We start from the raw sequence: 15,749 nt of genomic DNA, 5'->3' as shown, positions 1-15,749 counted from the left end.
GATCACCGTGGTCAAGGCGGTCCACATGTGGTGATATTGTTTACATTTATCGCAATCCTGTCACGTGGGTGAAAAAGGTCTACATGTATACAATGTCATAAATATACATGTACGTTGGTGTTAAGGGCAAATTCCTGTAATTATTACCTCCCCTATGCAAAGTACATCTTGATAAAGTTTGCATACCCGCTGCTGCGTTTGACTTAGACCGGCCAGCTGGCGCTACATGTACTGTAGCAAGCTTTGTGGTTGAGTGGTTAATACGTCTGCACTAGTAAGCAGGAGGTCATGCGTTTGAGGCCCACATAAGTATTTTTTTACTACATGTAGCTCTCGGACAAGCACTGAGTATACAGTGTCATGGATATACATGTACACTGGTGTAAGTCCAAAAATCTGTAATTAAAAAGTGATCATTGATGAGCAAAATTTGTGCATGTGGGCAAAATAAACGTCTTTATTTTATAAAAACATTATGACATCCTCTTCTGATTAGTTAGTAACTTTCACATTTTCTTATTTTCCCTTTGTCAGGATAAACAGTTCTTGTGGAAAGCCACCAAAAATCCTTTGAATGGATGTTGTTGTGTTGCAAGAAGTACTCTAGGACCAATAGCAAGATTTCCTCATCACACTGACAGGACTGACATTACAAGGTGAGGCAGAGAGCTTAGGATCCAGTGTGCTCCACTCCATCATGTGCTGTACAAACACAGGTCCACATTCAGTGCCATCCTGGTGGATGTTGATAATTTGCCATTTTTACTACATGTAATTGGCCATTAAGCTTCCAAATTCCTGACTGTGTAGAGGAACCTGACTGTTCTGATGTTCTTTCAAGGGGCATATCAAGCGCCCAGTGGGCCCTGGAATCTTAAATATGGCTTATTTGGGCTTCCCCCTTGGTATACTTTGAAGCACAAGTTCTGATTGATGCTGAGGAACAGAGATAGAGGTAGTTTCTGTTTGAAAAAAGAATTGATTTCAAAGAAACACAGTTGGGTCTGTGCCAACCAAATGTTTGTTTTGCATGCATTGCTGAAAAAAAAACATGAAATTGTACTGAATGCTCCCGTTACGCTCATCGTTGAACTTTGTAAGTTTTCACCTGTAACCTTTCAACACAACAGTTTCCAACCTAAAAAGAGCAGATGTGTGGTCTTCATTTAAATGCGGTCCTTTCATTCAAGGACATGTACCTGATGTGATGGAGTGGAAGACACACATTTCTCTTAGGGTAAAATCCAAGGTACATTGTACATTTCAAAAGAGGCTGCCAGATTTCTTAACAATATCAAGCCTTTTCCTAATTATGTGAAAGTAAGCCATCATTGCTCTATTCTTGACCACTAGAAGGACCTGATAGAAAGCAATATGCAATCATACTTGCAAAGGCTAAATTGCCGCCCTAATTTTATTTTATGAATGGGACAAGAGGCTCTAGTTTCAGTAAAGCATATCCCCCGAAAACAACAATAGACATTTTGTAGAAACTGGCACAGTGTCCAGCCAAATTACAGTCATCTGGCAGCCTTAATTTTTATGGAAACTTGCAGTGAGGGCTTCTTCTGCCAGTCACTTTCCGGGAATCAGCATTGCGATGCTGGAATGAATCTATTTCAACTGATAACCCAGAGCGTGATCTGAATGATAACTAAAACAGGTTGTGTTGAACAGTATTCTAAGAACTGATTCACCCCATAGTGTTTAAAGAATGCCGACCGATTTGATTGTTGAGCAAATAAGGGACAGAATGCATTTTCTGTCATTTAACATTTAATTTTCAGCATTTTACCCACACTGAGTGGTTCAGTGGTAAGTCTTTGTGTAAGAAGTCATGGAGATACAAATCTGTCTTGTTCCTTGCACTACATGCTCTGTAGGCTGCTTGTATGAGTCAACCCACTTGTGGCTGATTTCCATATTGAAGATAAAGTCACTCAGTTTGTCCCGTACGCGGCCGCCAGAGTTTCTCTCTGTTGGTCTGGTTAGAAGGCACTCACTTGTGGTGGGACTGCAACAATAAATTATTGAATCCCCAGATTTATTTGAGTGAAATTAACAACCAGGTAGTTAAACTTGAGTCGGGACAATGGAGGTAAACAACGGTTTGACAACTGCGTAATGTCAACCTTGTTTGTTTTATTCAGATATTTAAACAGCACACCTCCAACAATTCTTTAGTCTTTGGTTCCTCGATTTACCCGAAATTCATTACTTCACTGCATATTATAAGTCTGCCTAAGTATGAATAAAGCTGTGCTGAGGCTGCTCCGGTATATTGCTACCACTTCCATTATGTAATTATGTAATTTAGTAATTACCCCTAACCCTGCCAGACGCAGCATAGTGTATCAGGTGAAAAATTTCTGATGCACTTTGATGTAAAATGCAACCACTGACTGCTGTGAACTTTGTAGCGATACTGATGGAAATTGAAGTCAAACCAGCTACATGTAAGTGCTGGGAGATTGGTTACTGTCACTGGGGAATGGGGTTGCTGGGCAAAGGCTGAAGGGTGGTCACTATTGGGTTTCACTGTAATGTAAATAGAAGAAGGAAAACAACAAGAAAACCACAGAAATAGAGTCAAAGAAAGAAAAGAAACAAAGAATATAAAAGAAGCGAAGAGAAAACAAAAAAGGAAGAAGAAATTTTAAAAAAACCTAAAAGGAAGAGAAGAGACAAATGTATAGTTCAATATTTGGTCTCATCAAGAAAATCCCGGCGACTCAATACAAATGCACAATACTAAAATACAAACTGCCAGCAACTCTGATACCTGATGCATACTGCTGCAATTGGTAAGGGACTAGTGGCAGCACTGACAAACACCATACATGTATATGGCCTTGCCTGCCACATGCAGCAATATCCATAGCTGCACTTTGCTGCGCTGTGCTACCAAGTAATTTGGACAGCTGATGCAGTTTGATGCATCTGGCAGGGTTTGTAGCCAAAATACCCTGTAGGGTTAGGGGTAGCATCGTACGTACGTACCGTACCTACATGTATGTACTTTGGTAACCAGCCCTGCTGCAGTTACTGCGGTATAGATTTCCATAACTTCATTTACTACGTTGGTAATAGATTACGTCGGTATAGATTTCCATAACTTCATTTACTACGTTGGTAACCAGCCCTGCTGCAAATACCCCGGTATAGATTTCTGTAACTTCATTTACTACATCGGTAGCAGCCCTGCTGCAATTACCCCGGTGTAGATTTCTATAACTTCATTTACTACATCAGTAGCCAGCCCTGCTGCAATTAACCCGGTAGATTTCTATAACTTCATCTACTACGCCGGTAGCCAGCCCTGCTGCAATCACTCCCCTATAGATATCTATAACTTCATTTACTTCATCGGTAACCAGCCCTGCTGCAATTACTCCCCTATAGATTTCTATAACTTCATTTACTACATCGGTAGCCAGCCCTGCTGCAATCACTCCCCTATAGATTTCTATAACTTCATTTACTACATCAGTAACCAGCCCTGCTGCAATTACCCTGGTAGATTTCTATAACTTCATTTACTACATCAGTAACCAGCCCTGCTGCAATTAACCCGGTAGATTTCTATAACTTCATCTACTACGCCGCTAGCCAGCCCTGCTGCAATCACTCCCCTATAGATTTCTATAACTTCATTTACTACATCGGTAACCAGCCCTGCTGCAATTACCCTGGTAGATTTCTATAACTTCATTTACTACATCAGTAACCAGCCCTGCTGCAATTTCTCTGGAATAGATTTCCATAACTTCATCTACTACCTCAGTAACCAGCCCCTGCTGCAGTTACTGCGGTAGGTTTCTGTAACGGTGCCACCTCCTTCCTCAATTTGCCAGTACCCTCTTGAATACTCAGCCAGTTTTACATGTAACTGCGCCTAGCCTCTGCGATTTCTCGGTGTTGCTTGAATCGTGTGCGTAGAGTAACTTATTGTGGTTCTGCAAGATGACGGCACACATTCAACAGCTTCCATTTGCAATGCACATGCCTGCTGCACGTATAGGCTCATGACGTGTGGACTCTAGGCATATATATCATACATCGATTACGGCTATGTACAGGTAATCAACAATTATAATTCACCAAAGTTTTAACAGTAGAACTTGCTCGAAAATTAATTGAGACGGACCATGCCCTCGGGCATCACAAGTTCATGATTTTGACAAAGCCGTGGTACCAGTGTACTGGGCTGCAGAAACTTGCAGAGAAACGACAAATGGAGGTTGGAGGACAGAATCCCAGTTGCAATTCCCAGGGAAAGCCAATAAAATTAGGCAATGAATGAAAATCCAATCCATACACATACGTGTACATGTAATAGCCTGGATTGGATTCAGACCCTGTAGAGGAGGAACCCATAGGTTTGTGGAAAACCACTTAACTAGATGTACATTAACTTTACCCCTGGATCTGTTGAAGTTTGGATACTTACTATCCATTTGTAGATCTGTACATATTATTGCTACATGTGCATGTGTGTGTACAGTACTTGAAAGTGATTGTGGGAAGGGTGTAGGGCTTTTTTTTTTTTTACATTTTGTTTCATAATTTTCACGTACATGTAGACTGGCTTAGGAACAGGGGGCAATTTCAGAGAGCTGCTTTAGCAGGATCTTTTCCCGGTTTGAGGATGAGAATAAAGATAGAGTCTTGGGACATTGGAAAGCGTGCCAAATCATATTGACGATAATGAGTATTCCCTGGGTTTTGTGAGAAAATGTTTTATCACTATATTGTTATATTAAATGGTTCATTTATAACACTATCATTGTCGTGTAAACTGAGATTGTTTGTAGCCTCTTGTTTAGTATCGATAAAAGAGGGATCGTAATTTCAGTACTACTTGTTTTAGCAAAGTTGTCAACAAATGCGTCAGCTTTACCTTTATCACTGGTAATATTGATGCCACTATAGTGTATAACTGGAATATTACTCTTTTTGTGAGTAGGGTCAATTCATATAATCTTATTCCAGATAACATTGCCAAATTTTTGCCAGTCTTTTCTTGTGCAACTTGAATAGTTCCTTAGCAATGGTACAGGCTCTTTTACAAGTCAGATGGTAGTCTTGTTTTTCGTTGTTTTTTCCAGAACCTTCCTTTTGCTTCCTGTACTCGCTGACTGTCATTCCCCCAGGAAGAGGGAGGTTTATTTGTATGAGTAGGGTTGATCTTGGCTATGGAACCAGTCATTACATGATTGAGTTGATAGATGAATCATTTTATGTATCATCAATGTTTGCAGTGTTAAATGGCTTCCATTCTTGTACAAATTTTCCCCAGTCAGCTTCTTTAAGAGACCACTTACATGTAGGTGTACAGTTTTAGTATTTTCATAGAGGCCTACACGTACATGGTGGTTTATTTCAATGGTGATTAGGCAGTGGTCACTTCCCCACATGTTCTTTAACACCGTAGATTTCTCCTAATGGCTTGCTGTCTGTTTTCTCCCCTATGCTCCAAGTTTCTTCCCGACTGTCATCAGCACTTTGTTTCTTTTTCTTACTGTCTATTTCCTACATTCAGACTTTCTTCTTGATGGCCATTTGTTCTTGGTCTCCCCTTCCACTGTCAGTTTCCTGCCTTTGGACCGACTCTCAAAGTTTCTCCTGTAGGCCTACTGCTATTAGTTATTTATCTCTCCTCACCACAGTCTGTCTCTGATTGGATCAATATAACCTGGGTGGAGCAGTGGTCTGCTAGAGCTACTCTAAAGTGCTATTTACATTGTACATTGACACTTCATCTAACTTCACTGGAAGGGAACCCCCCCTGAAAAATGAAGCATTGTGTACACAAAATAGACTGGCAGAAATTTCCAACATTGGACAAACAAACACAGCATCCATGTCAGACAGTGAGAATATGGTCACACTATAAACAAGCATCAAACAGTATTGGATATCCCTCGTCCCCTCCTCCCTCTTCTACTGGGACTAACTATGACTTACTCTTACTGACTGCATGCTCTAGTCTTAGCCAAGGATTAAACCAAGACATTTTGCCTGGCATACCTCAGCCACTCAGTCATAGCCCACTTTCCATTCTTCCGTTTAGTAAAAAAAACTGTTGACAATAAAAATATATGTATATAAATGTCACAGTTACGTGGGGGGTGTTGCCACCTTGACGTAGTGGGTCTGTTCAACTTTTAAATTGAGGACAGGAATCTGCTAAGTGATCACAGATTAATCAAAGAATAATATATGTATTCAGTACAATATGATGTTCCGTGATTGCATTTCAGATTACATTTAATTATTCAATCCAACAATTATGAGACAGCATAGGCTACACTATAATATAAACATGGAGGAAGATCTAAAGTATGAGTATGACAATAACCAGAAGTGTATTTGTTTATGACGATGAGACTCCTCAAGAGTTGAGAATATAAAGTTAGGTTCCTAGGTGATTGTAAATTAAAATTTACTCAATTCCCAAGGGCATTATACGTTAACTTTTAATAAATTCCCAAGGGCATTATACGTTAACTTTTAATAAATTCCCAAGGGCATTGTGCGGACCTGCCTCTCTCCTCTGAGTAAATCTATTGCACAAAATACACACAACAGTCGTCAGGCTGCTGACGTGCAACAGTCGTTGGTCACACGACACATGCACAAAATTTTCTCTACAATGTGCAAAACTGAAAGGAAGCCAAATGTCCTATTTTGGATCTCATCAACCAACGGTGGACAGCTAGCGTAGTCACAAGGTTGATGATAACAAGGCTGAAATGTCGACACGACCCAAACGCAAAATTAAAGTGAACAAAATTTGAAAGCTTGATGAAGAACGACAACTCATGTTATGTGCCAACACAACTCGATCGGAGAGAGGGAGAATCGTACGTACGCCACGGCAAAGTACGTTGCGCAAGAATAATGCGTCAAAGTTTTGTAGAAATATAACCATTGAACTAATCCAGCCTCATACATGTATAAATCAAGCAATATGACTAGTTACAAACAACTGACCATTTCATATCCCATCGAGCTCTTTAAATACTGGTTACAAGCATGACGGGGTGGGAACTATTATGACTATTCGGATGGCTACCAAACTATTAACATATTCCAAGATTAGACTTGATTCAAGTGGGTCCGTCACATAAAAATGGTAAAAAGATAAAACCACCACTGGAGAGCACCCTCATGCATGCTGCCACTAAAATTATGCCTCCAAATCAGCCATTCTAAGATTATTGTTGGCAAGTAAAATTGTCAATAAAAAGTCACTTGTACAGGTACGTATCCCTCACTTGTACATGTACAAATCCCAAGGATTTAACAAGTGGCAGTTGATAGGTTCCCCTGGGCTCAGTGATATTCATTACAGTAGCACTGTACCATCTGTGAGTACAAGGGAAATCTACACCAGTACATGTAGGTTTACATTACAAACTTTGGTCCCATGTACTTTGCAGACAAGATGGCGATTACATTGTGCAAAATGTTTGAATGGTCAACGGTACATTTCCAGTCTTTATTTTTCTTACTTGAAAACGTTATACTTGAAAACAAAAACCAAGCCTTTCCTACACAATATCTCCCTAACCCTCAACCCTCCTACCTATGGGTTTCCATTTTGTCTGGTACATGCACACATGAATGTTAATCTCTCGTTTGGCCAAGTCATAGAATGAACCACTTTCATGCTGATACTCAGCCTTGTTGCAGCTTAATCCTTGTTTTAGATTTGTCTAAAATAATTTTCTTTCCTATCAACCTCGCTACGTAGTCCAGACTTCTGATTACATTTTAGTTACCCTTATGATCAAGCCTTCTTTCCTACCAAAAAGATCAATATTCACCTCTCTTGTCACGTTGAAATAAGTCTTTTGTCGCAGACCTATATCTTTCATGTTTTTTTTCCAAACTGCTAGAAAAACTCTTGATTATTTTCTCCTCTACCCTCAGCCTTTCAACCTGACTGCTAGGTAGGCCTATACATGTGCAACTTGTATGTGTCTTTGGTCTTTCCCATTGATGGTCAGTTTTCTTCATACCCTTGGTGTTTCTTGTTGAATATTCACCTGTCTTGCCCTTTGTATCATTTTGAAGTAGGTCTTTTGTACAGAGAACATGCCCTACACCAAGATAGCATAGCTGGGAAAGGGGAGTGGGCGACAGTGAATAACATCAGTGTAAGACTGGATTGTCTTTAGAGGATCATGGTACCTTGTCACTTTGGGCTAATGGTCAGTTAAGGACGCTGTGATAGGAGTATGCTTGGGCAACTTCTCACATTGGAATAAAAAAGTCACCTCTAGCCTGGGAATAAGTATCAAAATAACTCCCTGTGTCCCTGACATTTGATTTCAAACAACTCAAACATTGTTTGAGGGAGATGATCATGTTTTAGAGTGGATTGCACTGATGAAGCCAACTGACTGGTTGAATATTTAGCTATTCATTCAATCAAGTATTGTTTTAGAGTGGATTGCACTGATGAAGCCAACTGACTGGTTGAATATTTAGCTATTCATTCAATCAAGTATTGTTTTAGAGTGGATTGCACTGATGAAGCCAACTGACTGGTTGAATATTTAGCTATTCATTCAATCAAGTATTGTTTTAGAGTGGATTGCACTGATGAAGCCAACTGACTGGTTGAATATTTAGCTATTCATTCAATCAAGTATTGTTTTAGAGTGGATTGCACTGATGAAGCCAACTGACTGGTTGAATATTTAGCTATTCATTCAATCACGGATGTGGTAACTCCGTAAATTACAAAATTTCTCCAAAAGTTGTAAGAAAACATGCATTTTTATGTGACGAGTTTCAAGACAAGGTTCTGTCTTCAAGTTAATCCTAAAATAGCCAGGGGTTGGGGCAAATTCCACTCTGAATATTTTTTCTGTTATCACTGCAGAAGCTCAGCCTTTCGGAATTTTAAGAGTGAGTTTTATGGTCATTTTGACATCAATTTTGTGAGAATGGAACATATCGTTCTAGCACAGCAGGCATTTTTCTGAGACAGGTCAGCCAAATGTATGTTTTGTACATGGACATGTACCTTTGTGTTCAAAGTGCAAAGGCTGACACGCATGTAGCCTTGAACCTCAAATTACTGAAAAACAACAAACATATATGTTTGATTGAGTTCAAATTTCAACTTTATATTGATAAGGAATGTCTTTACATGAACGCTAAATTTTAAACAAATCCGTTGTGGCATTGCCAAAATCTTGGGGGGTGGGGCTACATGGGCAAAAATAAAACGGCTCTTTGAGGGTTAAAGGAGGAAGCTGGGAATCCAACTGATGTTTGGTTAGAATTTCTGATAGTCTCGTACCTTGAATTAAGGTAGCAGCGAGATATGTACATGTACATGTAATTAGTTAAGGGTATTTTTGTGTTAAGAACCAAGAAACTGTCTTTTATGGTGTCTTATTCCTCATGACAAATTTTGCTGATACGGTACATGAAGTAGCAAAGTCAGAACCATAAATTTTCCAAGAAATATGAGACATGCTCATTTGTAGAATTGCTAGCTTGAAATGAAAATTGTTCTCGATGCAGTGTGTCTACAGGACTGAGCCATCTTCCTGAATGATTCCAGGATCTGCAAAACAGGTCAGCAAATGGACTTCTATTGCAGTTAAACACAATATCATCTCTCCATCTAGTAGTACATAGAGGCCTGTGACAGCTCGCCACAATGACATCTCTCCACCCAGGAGCCAATAGAGGCCTATGTGACAGTTCATCACAATGATATCTCTCCACCAAGAAGCAAATCGAGGCCTACGTGACAGTTCATCACAATGATATCTTTTCACCAAGAAGCAAATAGGGGCCTTCGTGACAGTTCATCACAATGATATCTCTCCACCAAGGAGGCAAATAGAGGCCTACGTGATAGTTCATCACAAAGATATCTCTCCACCAAGGAGCAAATACATGTAGAGGCCTAAATTTGACAGTTCATCACAGTGACATCTCTCCACTACGGAGCAAATAGGGGCCTACATGATGGTTCATCACAATGACATCTCTCCACCAAGGAGCAAGGGTTTACGTGACAGTTCATCACAGTGATATCTCTCCACCAAGGAGCAAATTCAGGCCTACATGACAGTTCATCACAATGACATCTCTCCACCAAGGAGCAAGGGCCTACATGACAGTTCACCACAGTGATATCTCTCCACCAAGGAGCAAATTCAGGCCTACGTGACAGTTCATCACAATGACATCTTTCCACCAAGAAGTAAATAGAGGCCTTTGACAGTTCATCATGGTGATGTCTCCTCACTAATGTTGCAAATGAAGGCCTGTGAGATCGTTCATCACAGTGGTGTCCCCTCACTAAGCAGCAAATACAGGCCTGTGACAGCTCACCACATCAGCGTGGCCAGTGAAAACCAGCAATGCCTAATCACTGTGACGTCTCTCCACCAAGTTGCAAGTGGAGACCTGCACAAAATAAAAAGTGGTTCTTAACTTGTTTTGAGTAGTGCACACATAAACATAACTAAATTTTGTGAGATAATTCAGTATTATGCAGATGCTTCAGATGGTTTAATTGACATGCTCATTTTTGTTCAAACATCACAGAGATATTGTTTTTATTGATTTTTTTTTGGATAAATTAGAAGTAATCATCCGTCCTTGGAACAGTCTCACGACACAGTGTGGGCATTTAGACTGATGAAGTCAAGATTTCCCACTTGAATGTTCATCCAGTTTGAATTTGTAAAGTTCACTCCTTTGAAAAGACACTTTTTTCCGCAAAACACCAATGGGCTGCTCTGACATTGCCTTATTGCGGCCAAGATTTGCAGAGATACATTTACAGTACATTGCAATTGAAAGTTAACACTGAATTGGGATAGGAAATTTTGTTGAAAGAATTCACTTTTATACACACACTCACATTATACAAGGCATGGAATTGATTTCCCACTTGTGAGAAAATCTGTGAAAATCTATTCCCACTTTTTCCCATTTGTTGGAAAATCTAAGAAAACACATTCCACTTATTCCTACTTGTGTGAAAGCCTTTGAAAATCTTTTCCAACTTAAGTAAAAAATTTTCACGTTTTGTGAAATGAAAGTGAATTCCTGCATGGGAAGAGAAAAAGATTTTCCTATTCACAAGTTAACTTTCAATTGCAATGTAATGTACTGTATTACCTTTGTTGGGATTCAGATTTGATCTCAAATTGTACAATTTCCTAATTACATGTATATCTTTACATCAGGTTATATTTTCCTTGAGTATTTAGTAGTACCAGTGGTAATTTAACACCTAAAAAAATGTTTTAAAGATTTTAACACTTAGTAACTGTTCTACTTTGTTCTGTTCCAAAGTGTTCCCTACTCTTGGCAGGCAAAAATTTCAAATCAATGTAAAAGTAAAAGTTGACTTGTTTTTGTTCGCTTGATCATGTACCCAAATGTACGTGCATTGTTTGTGCATTGTAATGCATGTTTTCATTACATGTAGTTAGTGGGAATGTTCTTTCTCCTTGGAATAGCCTCACTTCAGGGTGTCAGCTTAGCTGGCGGAGTTAGAGTTTCCCATCCAAATGGAAATAGTTGAGTCTCTGAAAATGTTAAGTTTGATAAAAATATACAATTGGAAATTGCCAACTTGCTGTTTAATTGAATTGCTCAATATTAAAAATACATGTTACCATTAGCAACTTGCCAAAAGCAGTTTAGAAGTAAAATCAGGTTGCTGACTGTCTATGCTTTTATTAAATTAATTCATTTTTTCCCCCAGTTACTTACTCATTGCCAAATTGATCAAGCCCAAACACAATATTTGTAATTTACTTCAGTTGTCAGGTATTTCATCTTCTTGCACTTGCATATTTTCAAGAAAAAAGGAAAGTCAAAAGCATTGACAAGTGAAATAGCCCCTCACACTGTTCTGTCTCTTTTTGGCAGAGTTTAAAATCCCTTTATGATCTTGCTGATTTCTCAGTTTTTAAAAATTATTTTGAAGCTGATTTTCTGAGAGTTGTTTGAAAAAAATACCATTTAGTGCAGATGTTTGCTGGGATCAAGTAACGAGCTTGTTTGATGAAGCAGTGATGTTTGGAATTCTCATTTTGATTTTGTTCTAACTCTTAAAAGTTTGGTGTAAAAGCTGATCACAAAAATGGAAGTGCACTTTAGGTATCTTGATCCTTTTCTGACAAGTACAGGGATTGTACGTAGTTTTGGTGTCTCACTATCATGCATGTGAACATGCTAGGTCAGGCCATTTCTTTGAGTTGCAACCATTGGACATGAAAGTTCTTTAATTAATACACAAATGACAGGTCTGCTTTAAGAAGGAAAATTGTGAAAGACCAAATGTCCCTCTCTTTCCTGCCTCTTCTGTAAGAGGTCTCCAATATGTTTCATAAATTGTCTCTTTTTAGCATTCTCTTCTAACCTCTGAAGCTCAGACTAACCTCATCAGAGGGCATCAAAGTCTCCTTTCAATTTATGCAATGTACAGTTATGTACAGGATTCAGCCTAGCATCCAGACTCTTCCTGGATAACATTACATGTCTATACATGCAGCTTCCCTCTCCAAGCTCTCTCCTTCAACAAACTAAGATAAAAAAAGGCTTAACTTCTAGTGTTGCTGTTTGCTTCTTAATGAAGAAACTCAGTCTCTTTGAGTTTTCTTTTGTTTTTATCTTCTCACTTCTCAAGTCATTATTACTAGTATTACTGATTTGGCCATTCTTGAACATCAAAGACACAAACATTCCAACCAAAAATAACTCATTACTTCAATATAAAATATGCAATAACAAATCACAATGACATGCACAAACCTGCTACGATAAACATGATAGAAAATGTAAATATTAGGGCCATTTACAATTAGAGAACAAGAATAGAGCCGTCAGGGTTGGCCAGAATAAACAAAAGTAAGATGAGTCACTGTAACCCTAAGGTCTATATAATCCAAACTCTTGAGTGCAAACATTTACAACATGCAACATAAATTATGTAAAAATATTGATATGCAATTGGAGTACACAGTAAGTATATCCAGCCAAATTCCACCTCTATTCCCATAACCTTCCCGTCCTTCACCTGCCCTGTATAATCCCCGCCCTTTTCCGGCATTCCTAGTCATTCCACCCAATTTCCTACCCCCGCACTACCCTAACACACCCCCCATGAAAAACATCTCCATGTCTATCCTCTACACTATCCCCTCTCCTTGATGTTCAACCCATCCCAATATACCGGCTAAGAACCACTGTAGAAGCTCATTATAAACACACATATCCAAATAACCATTTCATAGAATCTGGGTAAATTGCATACAGAGTCCACCAATAAAGAATCTCTAACAGGTGCAGGTAATTTACTCCAGATAGAGGGAAAATGGGAACAGGTGAATTCTTAAGACTTTAAGACTTAAAGTCTGGATGTGATGATGACGAAACCATAAAGTGTCCTGGTGCCAAGTGTTTACAGATGTAGTAGATGTAGCCAATTTGCTGTCAATGGGCCTAAATAATCATTTCATGGTGAAGTTAACCAGGTGTATATTTCTTCTTGGGCTCAGGCTCATCCAATTAAGTGTTTTCAGCCTCTCCTCGTAGCTCATCTCCTCTATCTGCTGCTTGAGTATCATTGAAGTTGCTCTTCTTTGAATTTGCTCCAGTTTAGTGACCAATGAGGTGGTATAAGGACACCATACTGGTAGTCTGTACTCCAAAACAGGGACGACTAGTGACTGTTATAATGAAAAGAGTGATTGGGATAAAGTGCCCCCTGCTACTAGCACTTGCAAGATGAATCCTAGTGTTTGCCTGGTCTTTTCATCCATTCCATCTGTTTTTTTCAGTGGGTGGGGGCCACTGGGAGTTTGTGGGGGGGGACACGTGCCCCCAGGCCCCCCAGTGCTACTGTGACATAACCAAATCACGTGATACAACAGGGCTGTAGTTTTTATCTCAAGCTGTGCTTTGATACCAAAGAGTGAACATTTTATGTCATGCACGCCCCGGTCGTGTACGGTGCGTGGTGCTTGCACTGGGCACCCTATCAAAGTAGTCTGGATACCAGACCCGATGATTTTGACTATTCTCTTTGAAGATGTTTTATCAGTGGCATCTTTGGGCAGGGGACCAGACCACCTAGCCAAACAGATTAAACGGCTTGGTCCGAATCTGTTCTCCAGAGCTAGGTCTATGACTTCATTCCATAGGCAATGCATTGAGACACCAAGACATTAAACCTAGTCGTAGCTTTGGAAGCCTGTTTCGGACACAGCCGCAATGGACTTCAACATGAATACACAGACTTTGACTGACATCCGGTGCTCCTGAGAAATGTATTGTTTGAAGAAAAAGTTACATTTCTAATTGTAATCATAAACATCTAGGGTTTTTTGGTGGATTAATCTCTGACATTGGTGGGTTTTATTATGTTTGTGGCTTAACGTGGTCAACGCTGGGGGTGCTATTTTGTACACCATCATTCCGGTCCAAAAGCCTTGGGGGTGCTGTAGCACCCATAGGACTCCCCGTTCCCGTGGGCTTAATTGTAAAGGGTCACAAGAGAGTGATTCAAGTGGGGTTTCCTGAGATGAACATTGTGATGCAACTTTTGTCCCTGAGTTTTATTCCTTGAGGTTTGGCTACTTTTAAAAATAAAAATATAACACACAAAGTGTAAGATTCCCATCATAATGCCATTTGGAAAACTCATGCCTTATGAGTTATTCAAAGCCCTGGAAAGCCACAGTAAATTCAACTTACAACCCCCCTGAGGTTTGACTGGGTTTTACTCTCCCAACCAGCAATTTTTGAAGATGATTTTATTGTTATGTTGAGTATCAACTGTCCTGTTTGAACCTAACAAAACAATGGGTAACTACAGTTGTTGATAGATGGTTTGATGGCTAATTGTGTAGTGGAACTAGAAAGACCTTTTTCCATCAATTCATAGTCCAACTTTGTGATTAATTTTAGAATGGAAGTTCCAAGTATCGGGTGTTTGTTTTCACAAGGCAGGGTACAGGAAGGTTTCATAAAACAGAAAGTATCACTATGTCATTGGAACCGTCAATACGTTAAAGTTTGAGTGAACTGAATTCATAGTTGTGCATGTACATGTATGCTCTGATATTGACATTTCATTTGGTAACAAATTGAATTTGTACTAGAGGATTTACTCCAACATGTGATCTCCTGTGAGCAAAGCTGTGAGATTAAAGTGAAAATTACAAAAAATGAACCTGTGGTCAGCCATGTTTGCTTGCAAAGTGAAGGTAGAATATCCTGTACCCTGCCATTTCATTAGGAATAATCTGTCAAGCTAACTCAGTTTTTTTCTCTTTTTTTTCAGCAAGCATGCCATTGATCAACTGAACTTCTACAAACCCCTGGCTGGCACCCAAAACTACAGATGAACCTTCCATCCCTGATGTCTCTACCTGATGTCAATGTGTGGGCATTTTCTTCGTGACTGGATGGACTTACATTTATCTTGGGAAAAGGGCAAATCCATGGCATAGGGAGGATCAAAGAAATGATTTGATAAAATGTTGTCCACTGTACAGATGATCGGCGTATGCCAATGGTATTCTGAAGCCAAACACACACTGTGCTCAAGTTTTATTATAGTTTTTCAAGGAACATTATAAAGCATTTGTTTGAAAAACAATTGACTTGAACCTGCTTGCTTCCCTGCTGAGTTATTTATGAGAACTGCCAATGGGTTTGCCCTATTAAGATATGAGTCGAAAACCAGGCAC

General features: G+C 39.4%; 1 long non-coding RNA gene across 4 annotated transcripts in view; it reads left to right on the top strand.

The window, feature by feature from the left end:
* The window catches only part of LOC147800008 (uncharacterized), a 47,802-nt gene extending 32,068 nt beyond the window's left edge, over positions 1-15,734 (top strand). For 3 of the 4 annotated variants that reach the window (XR_015424470.1, XR_015424473.1, XR_015424472.1), the window contains exons 2-3: positions 535-656; positions 15,341-15,734. This is a non-coding gene — a long non-coding RNA (uncharacterized LOC147800008). Of the gene's footprint in view, positions 1-210; positions 383-534; positions 657-15,340 lie in introns of those variants that run through there. The other variant, XR_015424471.1, reaches the window with a different exon arrangement.
* The last annotated feature ends 15 nt before the right edge of the window (positions 15,735-15,749 follow it).

This window comes from Acanthaster planci, linkage group LG02, assembly GCF_054643075.1.
Source record: "Acanthaster planci isolate LZ-2023a linkage group LG02, COTS_SCS, whole genome shotgun sequence".
NCBI classification, from domain to species: domain Eukaryota; kingdom Metazoa; phylum Echinodermata; class Asteroidea; order Valvatida; family Acanthasteridae; genus Acanthaster; species Acanthaster planci.
Note: the sequence above shows the minus strand (reverse complement) of the source record. Positions and strands in the feature narration are given on the sequence as shown.